The 15,998-nt window shown below is 42.2% G+C and overlaps 1 non-coding gene across 1 annotated transcript; it reads left to right on the forward strand.

Moving 5' to 3' along the window:
- Window positions 1–2,731: 2,731 nt before the first annotated feature.
- LOC112089362 lies at window positions 2,732–2,838 on the forward strand. Its single transcript, XR_002900999.1, has one exon. It is a non-coding gene; the product is annotated as a small nucleolar RNA R71 (small nucleolar RNA).
- Window positions 2,839–15,998: the final 13,160 nt, after the last annotated feature.

Genomic DNA, 15,998 nt, shown 5'->3' on the forward strand with positions numbered 1-15,998 from the left:
AAAGATACAGCTTCCGGAAGATGCACCAGCATTACGCGCATCCGAGAACCGAACGGCGGAGTCCAAAGATCACGGCGGACGGAGCCTTTCCGGACCGAATTAGCTTGCCCGGTCTTCATCAAAGTTCGAGATCCATGGAAGATCTTCTCAGAGCATTCGGAACCGCTTAGTTCGGAGCAGTGGTTTAAAAGATAAAGTCTCCGGAGTTCACATCGGTCCAAAAAGCCTGTTTTCCGGTGATTTCAATACGATGCAAAGATGTGAAATCCAGGAAGCCTTCCACTTCCCAAGCTCCGATGGTTTTTTAACCAAAGTTTGAGCTCGTTGAGTCATCTTGACTGTGGAACTGGTCCCAGAGCAATTGGAGTCGTGTGCTGAAAGTTATCGCTTCCGGAAGGTGACACGGTCGATACAAGCCTAAATGAGTTGCGACACGCGCTAAGTGTTTTCACAAGCCTCGGTATCTTTACCTCGGCATCACTCAAGTCGAGACTCATATCTTGGAAGTATTTTGGACCAGACCTCGTCCCAAAGCCTTGGCATGATTAGATCGAGGCATGCATACGTAAGAACTAAAGCTGGAAACGACTAAGTGTTGAGAGTACCCCTCGGTGTAACGACCTCGGCGTGCATGCCGGACTGTGTTCTCCCAAACACCTCGACATCATGACCCCTCGACATTTTATCCCGAGGTCCCTTGTCACGAACCCAGAATCAAGAACAGAATGGCTTAAGAACACACATGTGAGGATGGATCAAAGACTAGGGTTCATGCATGTTCTTGACGTGTTCTTCACGAGATCTTCACCTGGATCCTGACTCACGTGCACACCTCGGCATGAAGACCTCGGCTTCACTTTCCGACACACCGTGGCACTCACCCATCAACCCAAGGAAGCGGTTCAGTACCCGGTTTGTTCCGGGCTGACCCGCGACACTTTCCCTTTGCTATAAATATATTTTGAGACTAAAAACCTAATCATCTTATCTCTTATCTGTTTTTAGCTTTAAGAACTTGCCTCTTTTGTGAAACTGGATTAATCTAATCCGATATCTCGTTTTTGCATCTGAATCTCGTTCTTTCTTTATTTCTTTTATCATCCAATCATCAAACTCCTTATCATGACTAGCTACACGTCTTGCAAAGGACTTAGTGGTCTCATTATGATCAGTGAGTAGTCGTTTAAGCGACTTTAGATAAGTAGATTAGGGTGCTTTAAAGGTGGATTAATGGGTTTAGGTGTCTAGTCTTGCATGTTTCATTCCTTAACCGACGAGATCTCTAGGCTGGATCCAAGCACATCACTTGAGGTTCAGATCTGAGACATATCTTGCATCAAAAGTGTTTGTAGAAATGTCTGAACCACTCGGTTAAGGGTTTAAGAGTCTTTCATCGCGAGAGTGATAGTTTGTCCTCTTAAATGACATATTTGAACTGAATCTTATTGCTGATTGATTCGTGCTTCTCAAAAGATATTTTGGTATGAAGGAGGATCAGTTTAGATGTTTAATACTTTCATGAGAAGATTAACATGCCTTGAGTTCAAAGTTAAATGAAACCGCTTGATAAAATGATTCATTAGCCCATTAGATTAGCTTGGAAGCACCCGAGTCGATTATCTTGTCTAAAGTCTCTGCCTTTATCATTCGTTATAATCATCTGAATCGTTTATTTGTCATTTGCATCTTAGCTTTGTTCAAATCTCATTATTTGCTTTACTTTTATGCTGATTCGCTTGATACTTAGCCTAGTAAAAACCTTTAATATTCTCTCTTGACTTAATGAACAAATGACATAGATAATGTCTCGTTTACAAGCTTGGATTGACACCCCTTTGCACTACTCTGACAGGGTATTGATAACCCTTATTAAGGCTTAAAAACCTTAGTTATCAGCTTACCTGGTAAAGCCGGGCCTCTTGATGATGTAGAGGCTTGGTTTTTCTTAAGCTCTCTGATATCATGCTGCATTGTTGCGTGCTGGCTCTCAACCCTCTGAACTACTTGTCTTGCGGTTTAGAGCCACCGGATCTTGACACTTATCAGAGGAAAAAGTTCTTTAGAGATGTGATGAGGTATTACCCATCGGCTGCGGATTGAACCCTGGTGGAAACTTGTGTTGCTGCGGTTGGCTGGTGAAGGTGTTACTCTGAGCCGCTTGATTCTGCTTATTGTAGCCTTGTTGTTGCCCACTAAACGGTTGCTTGGGCTGGAAGTTATTCTGAAATGGAGCTTTTTGAGCATAGCTTTGTTGTTGTTGTTGAGCAGGGTACACTTGGTCTTGGGGGTTAGCTACATTTGGGTTTCGGTAAGAGAGGTTTGGGTTATTGCTGTAGTTGTTAAACCGCTGATACCTCTGCTGATTCCCTATGTAGTTCAGCTCCTCCTGAGTTAGACCATCTTCATTAACATTGTCAAAATTTGGCCCTTGCTCATCAAACTCGCCTACGAAGTGTATTGGCTTCTGAGCGCCATTAAAACTTTGTCAAGCTTGCTCTGAAGCTCTCTTATGTCTTTCTTCATTCGCTGTTCATTACTAGATCCCTCTGAACGGTTTGCTCTATCAAATTCTTCGCCATACGTGTCATTGGACATGGCGAGGTTTTCCACTAGTTCCATTGCCGCATTGATCTCTTTCCCAAGAAAATTTCCATTTGAAGCGGTATCGAGTTGGTTTCTGATCTTGGGGAGTGCACCTCGGTATAAAGTACTCAAGAGGGATGCCTCTGAGAAGCCGTGGTGTGGGCATTGGTTTGTATAGCTCCGAAACCGTTCCCAAGCTTCACTAAAGCTCTCGTTGTTGTGCTGCGTGAAACTTGAGATTTGATTCCTGAGCTTGGTCATGCGTGATGTGGAAAAGAATTTTGATAAGAACGCCAGTTTACACTGCTCCCATGTTTGTATAGAACCCCTCGGGAGGTTCTTTTCCCACTGGTGAGCTTTATCACCGAGGCTGAATGGGAACAGGCGTAGCTTGAAGCTATCTTCTGAGACGCCATTAATCTTTGTTAAGTCGCAGACCCGATCAAACTGATCTAGATGCTCAAGAGGGTCTTCTCCGGCTAGACCGTGAAACTTGGAATTCTGCACCATATTGAGCAGGGAGGCTTTAACTTCAAAGTTGTTATTTTGTACCGGTGGTGCTTGGATCACGGCTCTATATTGGTGCGCATTAGCTCGGTCGTTTTCTCCAACAAAGACCGGAGGAGGTTGTCTCTGAGCTGGTGGTGGTGGCGGATGAACATGATTGGCTTGTTGCTCATTTCTATTCGTTTGTTGTTGGTTTTGCTGAGCAAGCCGTTCATTTCTTTGATCCTGTTGTTGGTTAACGTAGGCTTGTTGTTCATTTCTTCCTGCCTGCGACTGATTAGCCTGAGCCTGGTGCTCGGCATCTTGAGCCTGTTGCTCGATCCTTTGCTGTTCTGCCATTCCAAGCCTTTCAAAGTTTCGTTCTCTCTCGCGAGCTCGCCTCTCAATCCTGTTGATGTTATTGTCGTAGGGTAAAGGCGGTTCTGTGCTTCGAGACCTGGTTTTCATGCACCTGAAATCAAAGCAAGAACTTGCAAAAGAGTTAGTAAAACAAAAGAAAGTAAAGTCTTGATCTTAAGAACAAATAAGAGATTAATGCTCCCACAAGTTGGCAACGGCGCCAATTGATAACTAAGAGTTTATTAGCTCTTTGTAGAGGTTATCAATCCCCTGTCTTGTAGTACAAGGGGTTATCAATCCAAACTTGTGAGGGAGACACTAATCTATGTTACTTGTGATCTTAAGTCAAGATGAAAGGGGAGAGGTTTTAACTAAGCTACTTGACAAGTAAATAAACATGAAAATGAAGCAAAAGATAGGATTTAAACTAAGTAAAGATGAAAGTGATTAATAACAGACAAGCAGATGATTCGGATGATGATAATTTTGATAAAGACAGAAGCTTTAGACAGGATACTTGACTTGGGTGCTTCCAAGCTAGACTATTGAGCTAATGAATCAGATTTATCAAGCGGTTTCATTTAACTTGAACTCAAAGTATGTTAATCTTCTCATGAAAGTATTAAAAATCTAAACTGATCCTCTTTCATACCAAAATCCCTTTTGAGAAGCATGAATCAGTCAGCAATAATATTCAGTTCAATATGTCATTTAAGAGAACAAACTATCACTCTCGCGATGAAAGACTCTTAAACCCTTGACCGAGTGGTTCAGACATTTCTACAAACACTTTTGATGCGAGATATGTCTCAGATCTGAACCCCAAGTGATGTACTTGGATCCAGCTTAGAGATCTCGTCGGTTAAAGAATGAAACATGCAAGACTAGACCCCTTAACCCATTAATCTATCTTGAAAGCACCCTAATCTACCTATCTAAAGCCGCTTAAACGACTACTCACTGATCATAACGAGCTCACTAAGTCCTTTGCAAGACGTGTAGCTAGTCATGATAAGGAGTTTGATGCTGGATGATAAAAGAAAATAAATAAAGAACAAGATTCTGATGCAAAAACAAGATATCAGATTAGATTAATCAAGTTTCACAAAAGAGGCAAGTTCTTAAAGCTAAAAGATGATAAGAGATAAGATGATTAGGTTTTCGGTCCTAAAATGTATTTATAGCAAAGGGAAAGTGTCGTGGGTCAGCCCGAAACAAATCGGGTACTGAGCCGTCTTCTTGGGTTGATGGGTGAGTGCCACGGTGTGTCGGAGAGTGAAGCCGAGGCCTTGATGTTGAGGGGTGCACGTGAGCAGAGATCGAGATGGAGATCTCGTGAAGAACACGTCAAGAACATGCATGAACCCTAGTCTTTGATCCATCTTCACGTGTGTGTTCTTGAGCCGTCTTGTTCTTGATTCTGGAGTTGTGACAAGGGACCTCGCCATGAAATGTCTCGGGGCTTGGTAGTCGAGGGGTTCAGGAGAACAGAGTCCGGCATGCAACGTCGAGGTCATTACACCGAGGTGCACATTCAACACTTAGTCGTTTCCAGCTTCATTTCTTACGTGTGCATGCCTTGATCTCAACATGCCGATGTGTCAGCACGAGGTCTAGCCCAAAATACTCTCAAGAGATGAGCCTTGACTTGAGCATTATCGAGGTAACGATGTCGAGGCTTGAGAAAATACTTAGCGCGTATCGCAACTCATTTAGGCTCATATCTACCAACTTGCCTTCCGGAAGCAGTAACTTCCATCTCACGACTCCAATTGCTTTGAGACTAGCTCCATAGTCAAGATGACTCAATAAGCTCGAACTTTGGTGAAGAAACCGTCAGAGCTTGGGAAGTGGAAGGCTTCATGGATTTCACATCTTTGCACCGCATTGAAATCACCGGAAAATAAGCTTTTGGACTGATGCGAACTCCGGAGACAGTATCTTCCAAACCATCGCTCCGAATTGAGTGATTCCAAGCGTTCCGGAGAGTTCTTTCATAGATCTCAAACTTTGATGAAGACTAGATAGGCTGGTTCGGACAGGAAGGGCTCCGTCCCTCGTGATCTTTGAAGTCCGCTGTTCGGTTCTCGGGTGCGCGCAATACTGGTGCGTTCTCAAGAAGCCATAGCTTTCTTCTCACTGGTCCGAATTGGATGATTCCAACTGTTCTAGAATCTTTGCTTGATTATCTCCAACTTTGATGAAGACCCCGCCAACTGATTCGGACTGGAAGGTTCCCCGGATTGCTGATCTTTGAAACGCGCGGGTAAGGATAAGTTTTAACCGAGAATTGCTTCCCTCGGTAAGGAAAATGTCCGAGGGCTGTATACCGCGGTAAGCTTTTTGGCCGTAAAATCCTTCTCGCCTCGGCCTAAAACTTCACCCGAGAGAATTTTCACCCGATACTCGATTTTAGCCGATAATGACTGTTCGGTAAGGATTTTGACCGAGGTTCCAATCCAGCCGGTACGAGTTTTGGCCGAGAAATTTCTCCAAGCGGTTTTCACCATCTTTGACCCTTTTCTTCACCGTTATCTTTCCTGCTCCTCTTCTTGAGCTCCAAAGTGCCTCCAAAGCACCTGATAAAGACTTCAAAATATGCAACACTCTTTGGGACCTAATGCAAGCCCTAAATCCTATTTTGATGCCTAAAGACTCAATTTACATGGGAAAACACATGATGAGGACTCTAAAATACAACTTAAATGATGCAAAATATAGACATATCACCTAATCCACCTAGTTCAACAAAATCGATTTTATGGTTATTCCTCCGAACACCCGATGGACCATATTGAGACGTTCGAAGAAATATGTGCAACCATTACAGCAAATGGGGATTACCATAAGTGTAGTCTTTTCCCATTCTCTTTGAGAGACAATGCCAGCAAATGGCTAAAATCTTTAGAACCTGCTTCACTAAAAATCTTTGAAAGACAATGCCAGCAGATAGCTAAAAGTGTAGAACGGCTTTCCTAAATCGTTTCTACACTAGAAATCGTTCCAATCTCTTAAGGAGCAAAATAAGAACTTTTGAATAAAAAGAAGATGAAGATCTTTTAAATGCTTGGGAAAGAATACCAAAGAGATTTTCCACACCACAGATATTCCGACGAATACCTGATGGGTATCTTCTACCAAGGCGTAACTCAAGAATTACAACATTCTTTCGACACCGCAAGTAATGGAGACTTCTCAACTAGATCTTTAGAAGATGCTTGTGTTTTCATCAACAATCTCGCAAACAGTATCTGTAATCAAGTAATCTTTGGCAAGTCTGCATTTCCTAAGAAGAAAGAAGAGATCTCAGAAGTTATGAAGTGTCTTCATCAGATAATGAGTCAACTTGGATTGCAACAACTAAACAAGGTACATAATGCGTGTAACTTTGATAGTTGGAAGAACCCAATGGATTCTTATAGTCAATAGATGGTGAACACTGCAGAAGTCTATCAAATTCAAGATTTTTCTTTCGTACCTGATCACTGCGGGTCCATTCTTTTGGACCATGGGAAAATGTGCTTTCACCATGGTTGTGACTTCCCTGACCGCAGCCAAGACCTCTTTCACCACGATCGCGAGTCATACGACCGCGGGAAACCCTCTTGCGAATAAATCTGGGCTGTTCAATCTAATTCCAATCTTTATCCTAGTTTTCCCTCTTCTGAAGCTGAAAGCCTAAACAAAAGTATTCTAGAGCTTGAAAAATCTAAGTCCAGGAAAATCAGTGATCTTAGCTCTAAAATAAAAAAAGATGAAAGAAGAATTCAATGAAAAAATTTCCACCCTCCTTAGCCTGATGATCAAAACTAAGTCTAAGAACATATATATTTCTTTAGAAAGTTCAAGTGAAACCGACCTCTCGATCATGTGAAAGCTATCACACTTAGGAGAAGTTTAGCTTACAAATAGCCTGAATTTCCTAAAGATCCCAAAGATGAGGAAAAGGGTAAGGAAAAGGAAAAAGAAAGAGAAAGAGTCACGATTGAAGATGTTGAAAAGGAAGAGGTAGGAGAGAAGGATGGAGAAAAAGTAAGAGAAGATACATCCCAGGAAATCCCCCCCCCCCACCAACACGTGTCTATAAACCTAAACCACCATATTTTAGAGCCTTAAGAGCCCAGAGAAGGATAAAGAAAAAGCTAAGCTGAAAGAGTTGATCGATCAATTAAATGTGAGATTACCTTTCGTAGAAGCTTGTGCTATGATTCCCGCTTTAAGGAAATACATGAAGGGTATTCTAACAAATTCTTTAACTCTTTTGAAGAATGTGTTATGATGATAACACATGAATGTAGTTCTATCCTGCAAAGCCGGATTCCTCAAAAGAAAGACGATCCTAGGAGCTTTGTACTTTCCTGCACAATCAACGATGTAGCTTTTGAGCGTGCTATCTGTGATTTAGGATCAATCATAAACATGATGCCTCTTTCAGTTGCAAAACGTTTAGGACACCACACTTTCCAGCCCACTAAAATTTCTTTATTAGCTGATCGTTCTGTTAGACAACCCATAGGTATCTTAAATTATGTTCCCGTCGAAATCGAAAAAGGTTCCATACCAACAGATTTCATAGTTCTAGAACTAGACAGAGAACCTAAGGATTGCCTTATTCTTGGACGACCATTCCTATCTACAGCCGGAGCAATAATCAGTGTCCCGAAAGGAAAAATTAACTTTCTTCTAGCCGGTCTAGTTATGCAATTTGACATGAATAAAAGTTTTGATAATCTGAATTTGGATGGCAAAATTTGTTGGAATTGATGAGTTAGATGGAATTATTGAGGAATTCTATGAAGATCTACTTCTCAACGACCCTTTAAGTGTCGCGCTTTCAACCACAAAAGACGAACGCAATTTCCTTGAAGAAATTTCAAGTGAGTGCACGTGTATGCTTGATAAGTCCAAAACGTATAGGAAGGCTCTAAACTATCTAGACCTTAAGGACCAAACAAACATTCCTACACCTCCTAAACATATGATAACTAAGAGTTTTCAAGGCTCTTTATAGAGGTTATCAATCCCCTTGTCAAAGTAGCACAAAGAGGTTTATCAATCCAGATGTGGTGTTAGACACTAAACTATGTGATTATGTTCTTAATTCAAGCAAACAAGAGTGATTTTGGTTAACTAATGACAACTACAAATTTAAACAGGATTAAAGACTAATGACAATGACAAATGATGTGAATATGATATGATGGAGGCATGAGATTCTAGACATGATAGTTGGTTAGGGTGCTTTGGTGCTAAACTAGAAATGCTAATGACAATGATGAGACATGATTCAAATGATTAAGAACTCTAATCTAGGTTAATCCTCTCATGAAGGTATTAACCCCTATACTAATCCATTTTCAAACCAAATTCCCATTTGTGAAATATGAATCAATATGCATTAATAAACAGTTCTTAATGATCATTCAAGCAATTAACAATACATCATCATGCAGAAAATGCTTAAACCTCTAATACAGCTCTTTCAGGAATTTCATCAAACACTTTTGGTGCATGAAATTCCCAGAATCTAGATCTCCAGTGATATGCAAGGATCTAGCATAGAGAACAGCTGTTTAGAGAAATGAATCAATGAATCTAGCCCTAAGCACTTCTAATCTAACACTTTAGCACCCTAACCTACACATCTAGAACCTCATTAAGGAGACTACTCACTAATCATACTAATCTCTCTTAAACCTTTGCAAGTAGAGAAGATTAGCATGATTAATGATGAGAAATGGAGATGGAGATGATAGATTCAAAAGAAAACAGCTTTAAACACCCAGATCTCTTAAAACTCTCTTGATTAAACACTCAAATATAGATATTTCTCTTCTTAATGGAGTCTTTCACAAAAGAGGCAAGAAAAAAGGGGAATAAAACTTAGTTCCCTCAAAAAAAACCCTAAAAAGTATTTATACTTCTCTAAAAACGAACCGGGTCAGCCCGGAACAAACCGGGTCCTGACCCGGCTTTAATGGATAAAGTGGGAATTACTGCGGGTTGGTCCAGTATGTCCCAGGTAGCATGCCCAAGTCGCAGTAGATGAAGAACCTGTCTTGTGAGGCTTAGATCGTCTTGTCTTAGCCGCATGCCCATGTAGGAGTGATTTGCGAGTCTTGCTGCGGCTTAATCCTCTTCTTCTTCAACTCGCAGGACCAAGGCGGTTTCTGGGGAGTGAACAAACTCTGCGGGTTGGTCTCCATTGCACTCATGTCGCAGGCTCAAGTCGGAGTAAATTGCGAGTGATCGTGCGGCTTGGTTCCAGGCGCGGCCAACTCGCATGCCTAAGTCGCACAATTGTGGACATAGCATTTCTCTTGCTCGGGAGCTTCAGACCTCATCCAGTGATAGCTTACCCGCATTTCTCAACTCGCAGCATCAGCTTTCAGGCATTCATCTTCAGGCCTGCGGGTTAACCAAGCCGCAAGACCATCTCGCAGCATTCAGAGCAGGTTGGACCACTTCGCATTCCGGAGAGTTTAACTTCCACGAAACTTGTCCGAATTGAGTGATTCCGGTTGCATAAGACAGAGGACTCATTTATCTCCAACTTTGGTGAAGGAAGCTTCGGTGCTTGGGAAGTTTAAGGCTTCCTGGAGGGCACATCGTTGCAGTACATTTACACGAACAGAGAGAGGCGTCTAGACATGTGTCCATTCCGGAGACTGTATCTTCCTGATCATAGCTCAGAATTGAATGATCTCGGACTTTCTGGAAAGAAGACTCAATTTTTCTGATTCTCATGAAGGCCCCAGAAACTGAATCGGCCTGGAAGTACACCGTCCTTCGCATTCTTCAGAGCTCATTGGCTTGGTCAAAAACAGCAGCGAGACAGGGGTTTCTTCCAAAGAGCTTAACTCTCTGCTCACGCGTCCGAATTCCGTGATTCTACTTGCTATGAAACCGTGCTCCAGTCCTCTCCAACTTCTATGAAGCACCCGCCATCTGAATCGGACCGGAAGATTCCCCGAACAGGCGATTTCGGAAACGTGTCTACACCCGGAGATTTTGGCCGGTAAGGTCTACTCGCGGTACGCGTTTTGGCCGATACGGTCTACCCGCGGTACATGAAAATGACCGGTAAAACCCTTCCTGGTGCGCGAGAATGGCCGAGAAAACCTTCCTGGTCAGCGAGAATGGCCGATAACCTCCAAAGACCCAATTTTGCCACTTTTCAAGGTTTGATCACCATTCCACCTCCTGAATTCATCTTTTCAGCTCCAAATGCACCTGATAAACACTCAAAACATGCAAAGACTCATTGGAACCTAATGCATCTCCTAAGTTCTAAAACAAACCCTAAGAACCTAAAATGCATGGAATAAAACATGATTTAGAATGAATTATGCAGCCTAAATGATGCAAATTATGAACATATCAACTCCCCCACACTTGTCCTTTGCTTGTCCCCAAGCAAACAAGAACAAATGAGAGAAAGAGGTTGAATGCATGGGAGTTCACATTTCCTTTTTGAGAGAAGTGATCACAATGAGAATTCAAGTTCATGCTCAATTATGCAATGCAAAACCATACTCAGATATATATCAACTCAACAAGGAATCTCCACAAGTTCTTCTCTCTCTCAACTCTTTCACATTCATTAAGCTTTTTACCAAGTGGATGAAATGATGCATTGTTTAAACAAACATAGTTTGGCTAGGGTGAGGTTATGAGACTAAAATGATCTCATCAATGCCTGAGTGGGTTCAATGCAGCAAAAGGATCTCTCTATGAATGACCAAACTTTGGCAGAATGCTAAAGGTAAAAGGCAACCTATGCATACAAGGGCAAAGACTCATCCCACCCCACACTCTACTCAAAGTTTCCTCACTTGCTCACTTTTCACACTCATTCTTCTCTCACTAGGGGACTCTCTTTTCTTTTTCATACACAAGTCTTGGAGTTCAAACTTTCCATAGCTCTTTATCACTTTCTTTGTAACCTCTAACCTCTTTTTTCTTTCTTTCTTTTTTTTAAAACATTTGAGCTCTTTGGCTTCTTTTCTTTTCACTTAGAGGCTAGATTCTTTCTTTTCAAAACACTAGAGCTCACTTCTTTTGACTTAAAATTCCAAGACTGATTTCTTTTTCTATCCCCTAGTTCTCACCATTCTCCTTTTATTTCCACTCATCTCTCCTTTTTCCACTCACCAACTTGTATTCCCCCACACTTAGTTCTTGCCAAATCTCTCAGCTCCTTGATAATGGAACTTAGCACTCAATGAGACTTGCCCTTGTCGCCCTAAACCTAACACTTTCTGCTAAGTTTGGTCCAAGGTGGCCTCCCAATCACACACAAACAATTGGCTTGAAAGAAGGATGGGTTCAGGGTGAGGAAAACTGATCTATTATGCAGATTCAGCTATTTGAGCTAAAAAAGAGGATGGTAAAAACAGGATTCTAGCTCAAATATGTATATTGGTATCCACCAGCTTATTCAAACAATGCACCAAATGATAATTTCAAGTCAAGTTCAGGGTTTTCACTTATTAGAGTTGAATTCAATTCAAACTTGCTGATTAGTAAAGGATGAAACTCCTCCCCCACACTTAAATAACACAGTCCCTTGTGTTATAAAAGCATGAGAAAGGAGTGATGTACTCTCTAGGAAACCTATCATTACTCCCTGCAAAATGCAACCTACATGCATATGCAATCTAGACTCAATCCTAAAAATGAGAATGCAACTACATGATCATTTTTTTTTGTGTAAATTTTTCAGATTTTTCCATTTTTTTTTTTTTGGTTTTTATATGCACTTAGATGAGACTACATGTATATGCAACTAGAATGTGACTCAAGACTCAAAGTGCAAAATAAGAAAAGAGAAAACATGATTAGTAAAGGATGAAACTCCTCCCCCACACTTAAATAACACAGTCCCTTGTGTTATAAAAGCATGAGAAAGGAGTTAAAACAAAGTAAACAAGTAAAATGCAAATGAAAAAGAAAATCTACATGCTATTTACAAGGTTTTGAGTGTTACCTAGTGGCTGTTGAAGTCAGACCCCAATGAGTAGGAGGGGTTTGAAGTGTGGCCGGATGGTGTCTCCCAAGAATGGTGGCTTGCCTCATCAGACCCGTCGTCGAGATCCACCCAAGTGGTTCCATATGTGACCAAGGCTGTGCAGTTCATGGAACTCTCTCCAACTTCCTCTCTGTTCCTTGGTGAAACCGATGCTGGAGCCCCACCTTTGCAAGGGTTTTCAAGCTTCTTGATCCTCTTCTTCATCTCCTTGATGCACTTGGCCATCTTGTGGATGGTTTTGTCTTGGTACTTGCACCATTGTTGGAGAATACCAATCTTTTGTTGAGCCCTGAACCCTGAAGTGCCTGGCTCCTCCCAGTTGTAATCATCAAAGTGATATCTGTTTCCACCAAAACGTTTTTGAGGTGGAGGCAGATCAGCATCTTGAGCACCAGCAGCACTTGTGGTAGCATCTTCAGCGGTTGCTTTCTTTCCCTTGGAGGCTTCTCCTCTGCAAGCTTGCTTGTATGTGAGGATTGGTGGATCAGTTTGGACATTGTACAGCTCTTCCTTCAGCAAGAAGAAGTGAATGTTCCTCTTAACTTGGACTGTGGTGATGGAGGGATTGGGCAGGAGAACTTGGGCTGGCTCACTGATGAGTGCCTTGAAGTTGTATACTACCTTGGTACCCACTCTTCCTTGGAGGAAGCCAATCTTACACAAATGTGCTTCATTAATCAGATCAAACTTTGCCTTGTTCTCCTTGAATCTGTACCCCATGGCTTTCAAGATCTTTGTTACCACCCATCCATGGGCCAGCTTTGCATCTTGCTTTGTAGAACCCCACATGCACTTTTTGTAGAACATCAAAGACCTTGCTAATTGAGATGCAAGGCAAAGTGGGTATTCATACCCTTCATAGGGTTCCCCATCTTCATGTGTTGGCATCAGCGGTCTCAGCCCTACACCAAGAAGCATCAGATCTCCTTTGTGAACTCTTCCAACATCAATCTTGAAGTAGAAGCTGTGAGAGAGAATCTTGTGTACATATCTCAGAACTGGATTCCTTATCCAAAAGGACTTTGCTGTTCCAGCTGTGTACTTCCCAGAAGCAATTGATCTCCATAGAAGTTGGATCTCATCTTTTCTGAGATTGACCTGGTTGGAGAGAAGTTCGTTTCTTGGTGCTGAAAACCCAAAAATCTCATTCAATTCTCTGAATGACACTGAGTACTCCCTCCCTTTCACAGTAAACTCCACATGTCCAAGCCCATCTCCTTGAATGATTCTTGAATCCCTTGGGTAGTAAATGAAAGCTTCAAAGGAGGCCAAGAACTCTTGAGACTCTTGCTCATAAGTGATCTCTCTCATCTCCAAAAGTGACTCAACACCCATGTTCCCAAGCAAAGTCTTGACATCTTCATAGATGCCAATCTTCCTCAGAAAGTCCAAATCAGGGAATCTCCCTTACTGGATCTCTATCTGTTGAAACTTAGCCAGATAATCAAGTGTTTCTGGTTCAGTTTTCTTGAACTTCTTTGATCCCTCTTCAATGGTGCCTTGGGAGCCACCAGCTGAGCTGCTTGAGTAACTTTCAGTCTGTTCACTCTCAGATACCACAGCCAACTGTTTCCCTTTCTTCTTGCAACCAGAAGCAACCACCAAAGCTTTTCCTTCAGGCCTTGTCCTTTTTGGCACTGGATCACACTTCCCTTGCTTTGTGGTAGTCTTTGCACCTTGACCTTTTTCTCTTGGCTTTGAAGACCCTGAGACCAAACCTTTGCCTTTTGATGTAGTGTCCTTCTTCTCTAGCCAAGAATCAATCTAATAAGTTCATAGCAATGCAAAAGCAAGAGTGCAAAGCAAAGACTCAGCAAGAAACCAATTCATCTCCTTTTTAAAAAAAAACAAATCGATTTTTTTTTCATGAATTACTTGCAACAATTTTCAAAACTCAAGAACAAGGAATTACCAACGAAGTGCTCTGTTTTCCAAAACTATCTAGCCCCCTAGCATTTACAAAAATAATCCCAAGGTCTAAAACAACCTATCAAAATCGATTCCACACTTTGAAGCTCATAAATCACCATTGAAGAACATGGAAAAAGGTGAGTTTTAACAGAGTGAAATACCTTGGGATTAAGATCCAACGAGTTCGAAATGCAATCAGGATGATGTTAACAACTCAAAAACGAGTTCAGAGCACTTTGAATCAACAAATTTGGTGGAGAAATGAGAGAGATATGATGAAAACAATGGAGAGAAATGAGAGAAGAGGTGCAAACTCGTGTTTATGGTGAGGAAGAGAGAGTGTGGGACAGGGTCAAGCCTTTGGACTGGTGGTCAATAGATCTATTTTGACCAGTCAAGGCTTTGACCCGTCCTTTTCTCATTGACCGGTCTCCTTTCTCTCTTTTGTGCGTCCAGGAACCGTCGGGATCGAGCCGTATGACCGTCTTGGTGCGGAACCAGAAATATTTTTGTGCTACCTGGTCATTCTCTTTCTAACCCGCACGACCAACCTGCAGTAAAGATCCTTCAGCCCGGTTTTATCTTTTCTCATTGCTGCTACCTGGAACCCATTGCAACCAGCTAGCACGACCAAGTTGGAGTAATTTGCGAATGGATGTGCGGTTTGCTTCCTCTTGTTTCTAGGTAGCACAACTAAGCCGCAGCTTTTATGACTTAGACAACTCAGGCCTTTCTTTTCCTGCTGCGACCTTTTCTTCATGTTTTCCAGCTAGCACGACCAACTCAGAGTAAATTCTGAATGGATGTGCGGGTTGGTCTTCTTTGTTCCCAGGTAGCACAACCATCCCGCAGGTTTTGTGACTTAGGCAGCTTGGGCACTCTTCTTTTTCTGCGGCTTGGACTCATTCTTCCCAGGTAGCACGACCAACTTGGAGTAAATTGAGAGTTGGGCTGCGAGTTAGGTTCCTTTGTTTCCAGGTAGCACGACCAGGCCGCAGGTTTCTGGACTTAACAACTTTGGCCGTTCTTCTTTTTGCTGCGGCTTGGACCTCTTTCACCAGGTAGCATGACCAACTTGGAGTAAATTGAGAGTTGGGCTGCGAGTTAGTCTTCTTTGTTCCCAGGTAGCACGACCATCCCGCAAGTTTTGTGACTTAAACACCACGGCCACTTCTCGTTTGCTGCTACCTAGTTCCTCTTTTCCCAGCCAGCACGCCTAACTCGGAGTAGATTGCGAGCATAAGTGCGGCTTGGCTTCTTTTTTTCGAGGCCGTAGCACCAGGTAGCATAGTTTGGGACTTAGAACTCTTGGCCTGTTCTTCTTCTTTCTGCGGCCTAGTCCTCTTTCACTAGGTAGCACGCCCAGGCCGGAGTAAATTGTGAGTCTTGTTGCGGCCTGGGATCTTCTTGATCCAAACCGCACACCTAGGTAGCACTGAAGCGTTCTCCAAGTTTTTTTTCAGTCCTTAAACACTTCCCCCAGCCCTCTCACATGCTCCATTCCATTCATCACTGAGCTATGTCTCCAAAAAATACCTAGGACCTGAGACCAACTCACAAAACCCATCAAAAAGTTCTTAAACATAAAAGAAAAGAGAAGAAATCAAAAGAACTATGTACAAAGATA

Source organism: Eutrema salsugineum, unplaced genomic scaffold, assembly GCF_000478725.1.
Source record: "Eutrema salsugineum unplaced genomic scaffold, Eutsalg1_0 scaffold_12, whole genome shotgun sequence".
NCBI classification, from domain to species: domain Eukaryota; kingdom Viridiplantae; phylum Streptophyta; class Magnoliopsida; order Brassicales; family Brassicaceae; genus Eutrema; species Eutrema salsugineum.